This window comes from Natrix helvetica (assembly GCF_964273705.1).
Source record: "Natrix helvetica genome assembly, chromosome: 6".
NCBI classification, from domain to species: Eukaryota; Metazoa; Chordata; class Lepidosauria; order Squamata; family Natricidae; genus Natrix; species Natrix helvetica.
In genome coordinates this window covers 21,448,687-21,462,300 of record NC_138553.1, presented here as the reverse complement: position 1 = coordinate 21,462,300, position 13,614 = coordinate 21,448,687, and the positions used below count along the sequence as shown (strand labels likewise).

At 49.5% G+C, this 13,614-nt stretch overlaps 1 protein-coding gene across 2 annotated transcripts in view; it reads left to right on the top strand.

The window, feature by feature from the left end:
• The window catches only part of AKR1D1 (aldo-keto reductase family 1 member D1), an 84,312-nt gene that overhangs the window by 7,776 nt on the left and 62,922 nt on the right, over window positions 1-13,614 (top strand). The window lies entirely within an intron of this gene.

The window sequence follows — 13,614 nt, the reverse complement described above, 5'->3', positions numbered from 1 at the left end:
TGAGTATCAAAAACAGTTTTGCCCTTAAGGAATAATGTAGTGAGTCACAAAGCAGACGACAATGATAGGTTCTAGCTTGTGTGTTGAGTACCAAACCAACCATGAGTACTGGAACAGAATGTTCATGTCAAAATGTATTGAGTACCAAATCTGATGAGTTTCAAAGCAGTTGAGTATTAAGGTACCAAGGCACAAGATATTTACTCCATGCTATCCCTTGTCGCTTTAAAGTAGAATTAAGGTCATCCTTAACAGCTTGGTCTTTTCAAACTTGGCAAGTAATACTTTGGTCCTGGAGAGTGAATCTCAATTTTGCTAGGAGCCCCCAAGAGGATAGGTAGGGCAAGGCAAACATTCTCATCAATGATAAGAAGCTTGGTGCAAATGCATATGCTGGCCAGCTGGTCTTTGGGTTTCCGCTGTACCAGTGCTCAGGCATGCTCAAAGACCAGCTGGCTGGGGCGCATGGGTGCATTGGAACCCCCCCCCAAAAAAGAGCTGGCAACGGTGTGCGTGTGCCCACGGAGAGGGCTCTGAGTGCCACCTCTGGCACGCGTGTCATAGGTTCGCCATCACAGCTCTAGATGTCGCTTAATGCACAGACCATTGGCCTATTCTTCTCGTGTGAAATCATGAATATTTCCGTTTTGGTCTGACTTAAGTTTTCAATACATGAGGGTAGCACCATATGCTTAATAAATAAATGACATGGAGGTTGCTGTTTTGGAAGCTACATTCTTAGCCATAAGTTCTTTGGCAGGTTAGCTTCAAAATGTTATTCTGAAAGCAAAAGGCTTGAAGAATAATTCTAAACAAAGCAATTATCCTGGCATTTTGCCTTGTGATTTTGCAAAATGGGGATTGGAAAAGACTATTAAGCTTTAGGGAACTTTTGTCAGCAGGGGGAGGAAGGTCCCCTTGCTGGTTAAGGCCAGTGCTTGCTTTCATGCCTTGCTTGGTTGAACCTCTTAGAACCATGTAGCTAACTTCTGCAAAAAGGAACTTTAGGGTAAAACAATTGGGCTATTTTTATACTTCTGTTTTATTTTTTACAAGGTGTCTATACATTCAATTACTTTAAAAGCCAGTTTTATGCCCAGCCACTTGGCTAGTTTGCCACAGTACAACTGAACTGCTTTAAATTATATGCACACAGACACACACACACACACACACACCAATTTCCATATTGCCCTGTCGTCTGGAGTTATTGCTGAACTCCTGCCAGGAACAAGCCATGTCTAGTCTCGCTCTCACCCTTTGAGTTCCTACTCCCAGGCTGCCTCCCACCTGATCTTCCCACCAGTGGGTGCCTGAGGGCGATTCATACCTCCTATTTATTGCTGGTTTTCACACAGCACATCCTTGGTCCCCTTGGGGACTCTCTGCTAAAGTGGGGGTTCAAAAGATTGCTTGTCAAGGAGCCACAAAGTTCAGAAATACCTTTCAGGTAGATTTTGGGGTGGGGAGAATCAGTTCCCAGCATTGTCCTTTACTGGAACTCATCCTGGGGCCTCCTTTCAAGATCAAGGAGTGAAAAGACCCAGCTGAGGCTTCTAATTTTGGGAAGATAATTTAAGTCCTTTTTCAATGAAGATGAAAGCCAAACCATTCTGGATTATAACAAACAATTAAGACTCTAGAGCAGTGATGGCGAACCTTTTTTGGCTCCCATGCCAACAGCGGGGGGAGCGCAGAAGGGTCATGCATGGGTGTGCTATACCCTGTGACCCAGCGAGTGTGTGCGAGACTAGCGACAACCCCGTCCTCGCTTTTGGCGCAGCTTTTTCGCTCTTCCCAGGCTCCAGAGACTTTCTAGGAGCCTGAGGAGGGCGAAAACAGCCTCCCCCCCCAGACGCCCTCCGGAGACCTCAAGAGCTTTCCTGAAGGCTCCGGAGGATGAAAAATGGACCTACGGGGAACTCAGAGGTTCAGGAATGGTGACTTCCGGTTTGTTCATAGGGCTGATTTTTGCCCTCCAGAGCCTTTGGGGAAATCTTCTGAAGGCCCCTGAAGGCTCCAGAGATCGAAAAACAGCCTCAAAAGAAGGCCAAAGTCAGTTAGCCAGAGTGCACATGCGCGCTGGCCAGCTGACAGGACAGTGCCTCACGTGCCCTAACAAATGGCTCCGCATGCCACCTGTGGCATGTATGCCATAGGTTCGTCATCACGGCTCTAGACAATCCACCTCAACTTGTCTACCACAGGACAAAAATGTGACTGAGACCCAGAAGGAGGATGGAGTAAATACATGGCAATGGGACCTTTGGCTTGATTTCATAACACTCTGTTTGCTTCTGGCTCTCTCACTCTTCCTCCTCCTCTTCTCCTCCACTGTCAGCTACTATACTAGTAGGGAAGAAGAAATGGGGGAAAGCAATCAAGTACTTGGGAATCCTGCTGCCAATTTTTTATCTGATTGACTAATCTACATGTCCTTTGCCAAACCAGATTACCCATATTTTTCAGACTATAAGACGCACCAGTGTATAAGACGCACCAAGATTTTGATGAGGTAAGGAAGAAAAAAAAGTTTTTGTCCTCCCTGGCCTCCAGGAGCACTCTGCAGGCTTCAGCAGGGCTGTGGGCTGTGGAAAACAGCCTCTTTTCTTTTGCAAAAACAGAGGCAGTTTTGCCTTCCCCCAGCCCTGCTGAAGCCTGCAGAGTGCTGTTGGGGGATGGGAGATGGCAAAAACGCCTCTGTTTTTGCGGAAAACAGCCCATTTTGTGAAAAATGGGGCTTCAGGAGGCCAAAAATGGCTGTATTCGGTGTATAAGACGCACCATCATTTCCACACTCTTTTGGGGTGGGGGGAGGTGTATCTTATACTCCAAAAAATATGGTACTATTCTTCCAACCTCTCTCTGGATCTCAGCCATGTTCTCTGTACTTCTGCTCTTTGAATGCTATGGATGTTTTCAGTCTCTTCTCCAGCAGTCCATGTGGTCCAGTTATCCTGCACCTTTTCCCTCCAGCAGTAGCATCAATCTAGTAATTCTGATTCTGAGCAAAAATAGCAATGCAAGCACATAATAAGGCCAGCAGCCAGGACCAAGGGTGGTACCCTGAGTTTTGCTCAATCCTACCTTTAGAAGCTTATTCTCTTCATCTTGCAGGTATCTAACCATCAGCTCTTAGAGGCTTATATTGCCAAAATCAATGGTTATGAACTAGCCACAACAGAATTAATCTCCAAACAAAATGTACCTAGCAATGGACATGCATAAAAGCTATTATTCCTTCAAATATATTGCATCTCCAGCATGGAACACAAGGCAGTCATTCTTTCACAAAGATCCACTGAGAAGAATATCATGCTCACAAGGGATTTGTAAGTGTTATTTAACGAAGAGGGAAAATAATATCTTGTGTACAGGTTGAAAAATTAGCTCAGTGATTTTTCAGTCTTATAAAAGACACACAGACACTAGTGGGTTATTTAGGAATTCAAGTGACTGAAGGTTAGAGGTGTCAGTTTTCCACTCTAAGGCCCTGTGCTCTAGAATGGCTCCTATTGGAAGTTTGATTGACTCCAGTATTATCCCACTTCTGGAAAAAGTTCAAAACTGATTTTTCTGAAAACCTTTGGGGGTTGGCACCAGAGGTGGTATTCAGCAGGTTCTGACCAGTTCTGGAGAACTGATAGGGGAAATTTTGACTATTTCGGAGAAATACCACTTCTGACTGGCCCCGCCCCCATCTGTTCTCTGCCTCCCGAGTCCCAGCTGATCGGGAGGAATTGGGGATTTTGCAATATCCTTCCCCCGGAGTGGGGAGGGAATGGAGATTTTACAGTATCCTTCCCCTGCCACGCTCACCAAACCACATCCACAGAAGTAAAAAAAAATTGAATCCCACCACTGGTATTGTTTGGGGGTGTATGGCTCTCCTGGACCCTGTTTTCACGGGCAGAGGGCTAGCAAAACAAACCAAAAACAAAACAAAAGGAGAAATATTTCCTCTTTTGCATTTGAGCATTCAAGAAGGGACAGCAAAGGAGAAAGGGAAAGAGGAAAGGCAAAGGAAATAAGGAAGGATGGGAAGAGAGCAAGGAAGGAGAAAGAAATGAGAATGAAGAGGGAAGGGAAAAGAAGAAAAGGAACAAAGGATATTATAATGAGAGTGAGGGAGAGTCTGAGGGACTTGGCCACCTCCCACCAGGTCAAACACAACCCTGATGCGGCCCTCAATGAAATCTAGTGTGTCACCCCTGTTATAAATAAATATAGTAAACTGTCTCATCCTGCATTAATCCAGAATCTGATGGATTTTTCTGAAGCAGTGTAACAATATTGTAGAATAAATTCTAAACTAATCAGTGATTTCAAGTCCACCTAGAATAAACTTTCTACCAATTTGGTGCTCTCTACTTTGCTGACAATTGTGATTGTGCTGACTGGAGATAATGTGGACAGTTAACATTCAGCATAGGATCTCTTGTAGTAAATGATTGAACTGTTGTGGCCCGCCAACTGTCAGTAGAGGTAGCGGCAGAGTTGGACAATGAGGAGGTTGGGGAGGAACTTGGGCCAGTTCAGGAGTCTAGGGAAGGTTCTCTGCATCAGACACAGATAGAGCCAGAGACATCTGACATTTCCCACCAGAGAGGCAGCTGCCTTTGGAGGCTGAGATAAGTGGAGAGGAAGAACAACTGGGGGCTGTTCTAGATGCACATATGCGCAGAGCAGTTAGGAGAGGAGAACAACTGAGGACAAGGAGTCGACTTGGGAAGCAAGGCACATGTGGATGCTGAATGGCCCCTACCTGGCTGGGGAATAAATAGAAGGAAAGGAGAGTGATGGTTGTAGAAGACAACAGTTCGGATTTCTGAAGATTTGGCTCATTGTGTTTTGTGCCTCAGAGACTGCTTGCCAGACCTTAATGTGCCGCTTTGCGGCTGTGAGTTCACTGCTTGGCAATTATTGCAAGGAACGACAAGGTCTGTTACTGCAGTTAACTCTTTGAAGGATTTTTGTCTGGACTTTTTGGTGTGTGAAGGCCATTAATTCACAAAAGTTAAATAAAAAGGGTTTTTGGGGGACAAGGAGTTCTGTTTCTTGTTTCTGCTAAGGCTGGGTCAGAACATGAACATAAGACAAACCAGATCTCACACAACACTGTTCTGAGACAAAAATAAGCTTAGATGGTTAGTATATGCCACAGGGCTTCTTCACAAGTCCCAATTAGTTTGGCGTAGCTTTCCTGCTGCTTTTGTGCAATATCCTTTTGCAATTGGACAGTCTCTTTCCCATGGGACTGCCCAGAAATAACATCTGCCAAAAAAGCCCCAACACTACTGCGGTGCCAATTTTACCACTTAACTGAAGGAGTGTTAGCTTGAGGGAATCACAAGAGATAAAACTTCATTGCTTGAACATGCTATTCCTTATTCTCTTGCATATCCTGCTCACATAAGAAGCCCTGCCCCACCTATTTATAGAAATACTTTCCGTGCAAACTGGAAGGGGGGGAAAAGTACCGAAAACCTTGTTTCCATCACCGTGATTCAATTCACACCTGACGTGGGACTAACGCAAATGTCACAATGGTAAAATGACCTTCTATTTACTGTTTTTTATATTCCTGAATATAAATTCTACACAATGCATAATTGGTAAGTTTGGGCTTCTCCGCAATCAATTTTCCACCTAGTGTCACGTTCCGGCGTTCACGTTGCATACAAATAGAGATTCAGTTTGTTTGGTGAAAAACTTTTATCTCTATCTAACAAACTACGCGATAACCAGCACTAAATGACAATGATACAAAGGTAATCAAATCCAAGTCAATTCTAACCAAGTTAACACCATCATCCATATATATATACCATTACCCCACCCAGTTCCACCCACAACTCCACCCAGATGACACACACCCACCATCACCAATCACCATGACCCACACCTCCAGCCACACCCCCACTCAGTGTCATCATAGCCTCTTTCCTGGTTAGCCCCATCCGAGCAAGAGTTACATCAGAGTAGGCAGTTGCACCCGAGTAGAAGAGTTACAATCGAGGAGGCAGTTGCACCCGGGTAGAAGAGCCACATGCAGCTACAGGCTCAATTGACAACAGAGAGGCAACATCAACGTGGCAGTATTGCATGGTGGGCATGCTGATGGACAAGGTCTCCCTGGATGGCAGCCTGAGGGAGATTTAATTTTTAGTTTAATTCTCTGTTCTTGTTGTTGTTTGTCGTTTCTTTCAAGTCATTTCATTCTCCAACAAATTAGGTACATTAAGCTTGTCGAAGGCTTTACAAACTCTCAGGATATATTTGCTTATTGGAAGACGCATAAACAAATGCGACATTATAATTGAGCGGGTTGCCAATTTTGACAATCTTAGGGAAGGAGTCCGAGTGCAGAAGAAGAGGCTGAAGGGCCACTTGGCTAGCCACCTCTATTATAACAAATGGATTGAGGGAAAAGATCCTGTTCTGACCCTTATTGGATGCTGAATCATTTTCACCCTATGAGGATTTGCATTTTCTGCATTTCTGGTAGTGATCCTTCTTTCCTTTTTAGAATATGTATCTTTCAATAATCTATTTACTAGACTGATAACACTGTAAGTATCTGACACCCAACAGTCAACACTTCTTGAAATTATTCTACTGTTGAACTGTTGCTTTGTTAACAGTGTTTAAATGGGGAGGGGGTTCCTGAGAGAAAATAGAGTACTTCAGGGGTGGGCTTCAAAAATTTCAGCAACAGGTTCTCTGCCCAGTTGCTGGGTGGGTGTGGCCTAGTCAGCCTCCTGCACCCCGGCGGGGGAACCATTTTTGCCTTTCCCAGGCTCCGGAGGCTTTCCTCAAGCCTCTTGGAGGGCAAAAACCTCCTCCCCTGGACTCTGGAGGCCCTCCGGAGGTCAGAAACTGGTCCATTTCTGGCCTTCCGGAACTTCTAGAAGGTCTGCTTTCCCCCCTTCCTGAGCCTCTGCAAGGACCCTGAACTTACCTCACATCCAAATAGGCCGTGTGGAGATTCCTGGGAATGGTGGGGTGGGAGGGGAGGTGTGGATGAGGTACAGCCAGCGAGGGGTGGGGTTTGGGGGTTCTCTGAACTGGCCATAACGTTAGCTACGGGTTCTCCTGAACCCGGGCGAACATGAGGCAGCCGACCCCTGGACTAATTTACCCAATCTGAATTCCCCAACTGCATCTGATAGCTTTGCCTATATAATTCCCAGGGCTCCAAACTGACATTAAATTGCAATTTTTAATTGCCTTTTTAAAAAAGCAATCAAGACATCAAAAGTGAAGTAATAAACAAAGAAAACAATAAAAGCTAGCAAGGAAAACTAAACAAGAAAGAGATAGAAAGAAAGCTTGGATTTTAAAAAAATATGTATCAATTAGTAATCATAACAAAGGTTTTGTTGATATACTAAGTTTAAACCTTCCAGTTCTGACAAAAAGAGAAAAGCAATGTTTACAATTCCCTCCCAGCCATGTGCTTATTTGAAACTCAGCCTAAACCTGTGCATTTCATGTATTTCTCAAAAGCTTACGCCATAAATACATTTAATCATCTTAATGTGGCCAAAAATTCTCAACTGATTTAACTGAGTATGCAGCAAAGCAAATATCCCTCTTTAAACTGCACCTTGAAGGTGCCCTGGCCAACAATGGGGACTCGGTTCCCCTGGTAGTCGCGCAGCATGATGTCTGGCGTGCGAAGGTGCCGTTTTTTCAGGCTCGGGATGGCTTGCTTCAGGATTGACCAGGAAATGATCGTGAGGGACGATCCAGTGTCGACTTCAAACTCGCAGGGAGCGTCCTCAATGAGGACTGTGACTTTCAGCTTTTTTGGCCGCCTGGTGCGGACTTGCCCTATCGTGGTTTGATAGGTTACTTTGGGTTGTCTCTCTGGTCGCCCTTGAGTTTTCCGCCAGGCCCCTGGGTTGGGCCTCTGTTGGCGGTTTGGATTTGGTTTTGGCTGCCAGGCAGTGGCAGGGAATTTGCTCTGGCACACTTTGGCAATGTGCTCCTTTTTGTCGTAACGCTGGCAAGTTGCGTCCCGGAAATGACAGGTAGACCGGGCATGGTCCCTTCCGCATCTTGCGCAGGGCAGCAGGAACGAGTTGAATCTTCGCGCCGGTTTCGTGCAGCTACTACGCATGCGGTAGCTGTCATCGTCTTCACTGTCAGAAGGTTCAAGTTCAGCGGCCTCGTGATGTACGTGCGTTTGCTTCTGCGCAGCTTGTGGCGCGTTGTGCTGGCGCTGCAAGTCTTCCGTGGACTTGTCGGCCAATTTGGACGCCCTGGCCTCGTTGAGTGTGATCTGCAGAGACATGTTTGATCTGGCTAGGAGACATCTCTGCAGGTTAATGTCCCACACTTTGCAATTAAACGGTCTAAAATTTGGTCGTCCAGGTCACAGAAGTCACAATATGTTGCTGCCTTTCGCAGGGCCACAACATATTGGTTTATGGACTCCCCTTCTTTCTGGTTCCGCACGTTGAATTCATGGCGGTGAACATGCCTCGAAGGTTTGGGCGCATAGTGCGTTTTTAGAGTCTGCTGTAACACCGCCCAAGGGACTGCCTGGATCAGAGTTGGCTCCGATAAATCCTTCGCTGTTTCAAAAACCTCTCGGCCACAGTAGCCCAGGAAGAGATTTTTCTTGCGGGAGTCGGGAACCCCCATGAGGTCGTTTGCCTCGAGGAAGCATTCGAACCTCAGCATATACGATTCCCAGTGTTTGGCCACTGGGTCATACGGAGTTGGCGGGGCGTGCATGGCCATTCTTGTCTGAGGCAATTCGAATTTGCCGCTCAAAATGGCCGCTCGATGCCGCGCCGATGCTCCGGGCTGGATTTACTCGCTGGATGTCTCATTGTTCGTTCTTCGCCTATCTGCCTCTCAATCCCATCCTCGTCGCCAGTGTTAGATGAGGCAATGAGAAGGCAGACGCAGGCTTAATGCAACAACAGCTCTTTATTATAGATGAACAAGTATGTATAATCCAGCAACTGTTCGGTCTGACAGCTCTCCTTTTATAGGGAGATCTCTTAGCCAATCAGATTAAACCTCTGTTCGCGCCGGAACAGAGGACTAGAGTGGAAACCACGGTAGCTAGTGTTAATATCTAACAAAGCACATCTCTATTCCAATGTTTTTTGGAATAACCTAAAAGATTGTGAGCAGTCTACTATCTCCACTTTACTATGAGCAAAGTCAAAATGGCTTAATATTCTGTTGCTAGTTACTTTTATCAATATGGCATCTTCCGGAGATTTCAAAGACTTTTGCAGTTGGATATGACTTGGATTAGGATCAGGGGTGGGAGTGAAAATTTTTAGCAACCGGTTCTCTGCCCTACTTGGACTGCGGCCTACTTGGACTTCTGCACCATGACAGAGGGGGAATTCTTGCCCTCCGCAGGCTCCAGAGGCTTTCCTTGAGCCTCTGGGAGGACGAAAACGGCCTCCCCCAGGCTCCAGGAGTTGGAAACAGGCCTGTTTACAGACTTCCAGAACTTCTGGGAGGCCCTTTTTTGCCCTCCCCAGGCTCTGGAGGCTTTCCTTGAGCCTCTGGGAGGGTGAAAACAACCTCCTCCCACCTTCAGAGGCCAAAAATACACCCATTTCCAGAGGAGGAGGAGCTTCCTACGAATGGCGGTCGTCCTCTGAGCTCCAGGAACACCATGGAGCTCCCGACCGGGTAGGGACTGCTGCCGGCCCCCATACCATCGAAGGGGGTCAAGAGTTGGACAGCCCGACCACCCAGGCATGTTTCAGGCTGATATTAGCCCGACAGGGTGGTCGGTGAAGAGCGGAGAGGAAAGAGGCTCGGAGGGCTGTAAACAGCAAGGAGAGAGCAATGGCGATGGCGTGGTGCGATTGCGCAGACGGCGCTGGCGCCGAAAACGCCGAAAGGAGAAGCCGAAAAGCCAGAAATGCCAGAAGAGGAGTAAGGAAGAGGGGGTGAGAGGCTCCGGAGGCTCCCAGAGACCCAGAGACATCAAAGGGCTTAAGGGGGAGCAACGGGATGCAACAGGACATTGGAATAATCAGCTGATAGGTGAGAAGGGCTGGGAAGCAGCCAGAGGCAGAGACAGTCGGAGGATCAAAGGGAGATGCCTGCGGCGGCAGACAAAGGGAGGGAGCCGCAGCCAGGGACTCCTGGGTTATTTTATCATTCCTGGCTGCTCCCATACCCCTCCAGGCCCCCCCATCCATCGGGGGGGGGCTGTATCCACCTGGAAACAGCTAAGCTGAACTTTCATCTACCCTCCACTATTTTTGCTACCTTTGCCTTCCCCCTACCACCTGGGATATTTAATCATTTTTTGCCCTCCCCCCCCCTGCCTCCAAGTACCAAGTACCACCTGGACACTGGAATATCCCCTACCCTCCATTGAGACTCTTCTATTTATTAACTTTCTACCCTCCATTCCACCGAGACTCTATTAATTACTAACTTTGCATCATCTGCACCCCTACCCTACTGGGACTATTACAACGTTTTAATTTATTCGAGGTCTGATCTGCTCCGCCTGCGGGAGGCCCCTCTTTCGCAGGTATGGCCCTTGGCTCTCTCAGGGGCCAGCCTTGATGACGGGTTTGTGAACCCCGAGAGGTGGAAGAAGAGGAAGCTGAGGGGCTTTTTAGCTAAATGTTTTATATTGTTTTTAGGGGGTTCTGGGAAGGGAGGGGGGGATAACCAGGCCAGGAGGGAAGCCAGTGCCAGACGAACAGGTGAGTCCAGGAGGGAAGTGAGCGGAGTGGGGGGGGAGAGGGAACAAGTTATTCCAATAGAGGGTTGTTTGATTACAACGGTCGCGGGGAGGGGGGGATGCGAGGACAAAAGAAGATTACAAGGTCGGTTGGGAGACCGTGGCTGTTGGCTACGCCTGGTCGTTTGTACCAACCCCTGCAACCTAGGTGGCCAGGAACTACAGAGCCCGGGCCTACGGCTGATGCTTTGCAATGCAAGGTCCGTAACCAACAAGGCCCCCCTCATTAATGAGCTGATCTCTGAGGGGGAGCTGGACCTTGCAGGGATAACGGAGACCTGGTTGGGCCACGAGGGTGGTTTACCCCTCGTGGAAATGTGCCCACCAGGTTTCCGCGCATTCCATCAGCCTCGGGCCCTGGGTAAGGGTGGTGGGGTGGCGGTAGTTATACGGGAAGGTCTAGAGCCGAGGGAGTTCACTGTTCCTCAGATATCCGGGTGTGAGTCCCTTGGTGTGAAATGGGGCCCAGGGAGGCAGTTGGGTTTGCTGATTGTATACTTGGCTCCTCGCTATACATCAGCGGCCCTGCCCGAGCTCCTCGAGCTGATCTCGGAGACGGCGGTTGAGATCCCCAGGCTTGTGGTTATGGGGGATTTCAACCTGCCGTCGACGGGAGCAGCGTCTGAGGTGGCTCGGGAGTTCATGGCTTCCATGACAGCCATGGGCCTGACCCAGTTAATTCAGGGCCCCACACACGAAGGTGGCCACACATTGGACCTTGTTTTTGTATCTGAGCAGTGGACGAGTGATCTGGGTATAGGGGACTTTGTTGTTACACCCCTGTCATGGTCGGATCACTCATGTCTCCGGCTGGACTTCCCTGGCGCTACCCCCCACCGTGAGGAGGCGGGACCAGATGGTCCAAGCTGGTACCGCCCCAAGCACCTGATGGAGCCGGATAGGTTCCAGATGGAGCTTGGGCCATTACCTGTAGCCCTGACCCGCGCTCGGTCGGAGGACCTAGCGGCCGCCTGGAATAGGGCGGCGGCTGGGGCCTTGGACCGGGTTGCGCCTTTGTGACCTCTCCTGCGGCAGCGACCCACCCGGGCTCCTTGGTATACCGAGGAGCTGAGGGTGATGAAGCGCCATAGGAGACGTCTAGAGAGCAGGTGGAAGTCCTCACGCTCCGAATCTTATCGAACACAGGTAAGAGCCTATTTACGGACCTACCTTGTGGCATTAAGGGCGGCCAAACGTAGATATTGCGCTGCTCTTATTGCGTCTGCGGATAACCGCCCTGCCGCCCTGTTTAGGGTGACCCGCTCCCTCTTGTCACAGAGGACGCAAGGGGCACCCTTGCAGGGCAGAGCAGAGGAGTTTGGGGAATATCTGCAGGATAAAGTCGCTCAGATCCGGAGCGGATGGGCCCCCCTCAGTGGACCGGACGGGCCGCCAACAGCGAGTCTTGTGAGACCATCCTGGGAGGAGTTTGATTCTGTTGCCCCCGAGGATTTGGATAGGTTGCGTGGACGGCTGCGACCCACCACATGTTTAATGGACCCGTGTCCCTCCTGGTTGGTACTGGCATCTTGGGAGGTGACCCGAGGCTGGCTTCTGGGCCTGGTGAATGCCTCATTGGGTGAGGGATCCTTACCAGCCGCCTTGAAGGAGGCGGTGGTGAGACCCTTACTTAAGAGGCCTGCACTCGACCCAATGGAGCTAGCTAACTATCGTCCAGTCTCCAACCTTCCGTTTTTAGCGAAGGTTGTCGAGAATGTGGTGGCGCAGCAGTTTCCACAACACCTTGACGAATCCGAGTATCTAGACTCACGCCAGTCCGGCTTCCGACCCGGGCACAGCACAGAGACAGCCTTGGTCGCGTTGGTCGATGATCTCTGGAGGGCCAGAGATAGAGGTTGTTCCTCTATCCTGGTCCTATTAGACCTCTCGGCGGCTTTTGATACCATCGACCATGGTATCCTATTGCGCCGGTTGGAGGGGATAGGAGTCGGAGGTACCGTTTTGCGGTGGTTCGGCTCCTACCTCTCCGACCGGAGGCAATGTGTGTTGACAGGGGGACAGAGGTCGACCCCGAGGCCACTCACTTGTGGAGTGCCACAGGGGTCGGTCCTCTCGCCTCTCCTGTTCAACACATATGTGAAGCCGCTGGGTGAGATCATCCGTGGTTTTGGGGTTGAGTATCACCTCTACGCTGATGATACTCAGCTGTATATTTCAACCCCAAACCACCCCAACGAGGCTGTTGAAGTGATGTCCCGGTGCTTGGAAGCCGTCGGGGTCTGGATGGGGGACAACAGACTTAAACTCAACCCCTCCAAGACCGAGTGGCTGTGGCTACCGGCACCTCGGTTCAGCCAGCTGATTCCATCACTGGCCATAGGGGGCGAACAATTGCCCCCTGTGGAATGGGCGCGCAATTTGGGCGTCCTCCTTGATGCCCGGCTGTCAATGGATGACCATGTGGCAGCCGTGGCGAGGGGGGCGTTCCACCAGGTTCGCCTGGTGCGCCAATTGCGCCCCCTACTGGACCGGGATGCCCTACGCACGGTCACTCATGCGCTGGTGACGTCCCGCCTAGATTACTGCAACGCTCTCTACATGGGGCTGCCCTTGGGACGCGCCCGGAGACTGCAGTTGGTTCAGAACGCAGCCGCGCGGGCTGTGATGGGGAGTACGAGGTACTCCCACGTAACACCTCTCCTGCGCGAGCTGCACTGGCTACCTGTGGTTTTTCGGGTGCGTTTCAAGGTGCTGATTACCATCTTTAAAGCGCTCCATGGCACGGGACCTAGTTACTTGCGGGATCGCATCCTCCCACATACATCCCTGCGGCCAATTCGCTCACACAGGGAGGGACTTCTCCTGGTGCCGTCCACTAGGCAATGCCAACGGGCGACACCAAGGAGTAG